Source organism: Poecilia latipinna, unplaced genomic scaffold (genome assembly GCF_001443285.1).
Source record: "Poecilia latipinna isolate Pla-1442-1.1 unplaced genomic scaffold, P_latipinna-1.0 Scaffold2382, whole genome shotgun sequence".
Taxonomy (NCBI): Eukaryota; Metazoa; Chordata; class Actinopteri; order Cyprinodontiformes; family Poeciliidae; genus Poecilia; species Poecilia latipinna.
Genome location: NW_015114998.1, coordinates 35,964 through 36,735, shown reverse-complemented (window position 1 = coordinate 36,735; position 772 = coordinate 35,964). Strand labels below are relative to the sequence as shown.

Genomic DNA, 772 nt, shown 5'->3' with positions numbered 1-772 from the left:
CTCTGAACTATTTGCAAAAAGACTGTGCTCTGCAACATTAAATCATGGATAGAATTGTAACTACATTAATCATAACTCTTCTTCTCTTCAGTGTTTCTGTCGGTTTCTGGTGGTGCAGCTCTGTGCTGCCTTCAGGAGAATGAGAGATCAGAGTATCATCCATAAAATTTAACCCACATGGCATTTATTGTGCAAACCAGAGCTGTCATTGGAAAAACAAAAGTTCCAGGTCCTTTTAATGCCATACAAATATGAGACAGAAACATGGATTATGTCTTTACATAGATCTGTCTATTGATTTATAGATTAATAGTTTTACTGGACAGAAATTACAAACAAATCTGGTTCTTAATCAAATCCTAATGAGTCAAATTGAAAGGGACATGGAGCCGTCAGCCTCATGACATTAACACTGACATGAAAAATAATATTGAAGAAATAAATCTAATTAAAAACATAAATAAGTTCTTTACTGTTATGGTCTGTAAGATATATTTGTTCTCAGTACTAAATATGGTCTCAACAAACCCATGGCACTTCAACAATATAATTTTACCTTTTATCTGGAAATGGTGTCTGTTTATTCTTGCCATCCCAGTTTATTCCTCTGTATTTACTTTAGTTTCTTATTTTATTCTTGCATTTTGTTCTTCATTCATTTCCATTTAGTTTCCTTTGATTAGTATTATCTCCTCGTGGTTTATTGTTATGTCCACTTTAGTTTCTTTCCTGTTGCTAGATTTATTTTATCATTTATTGACGCTCACCACTC

The 772-nt window shown here is 32.9% G+C and overlaps 1 protein-coding gene across 1 annotated transcript in view; it reads right to left on the bottom strand.

Moving 5' to 3' along the window:
* Positions 1 to 772, bottom strand: part of LOC106937577 (neural cell adhesion molecule L1-like protein) — a 45,157-nt gene that overhangs the window by 8,798 nt on the left and 35,587 nt on the right. The gene's annotated exons all lie outside the window — the stretch shown is intronic.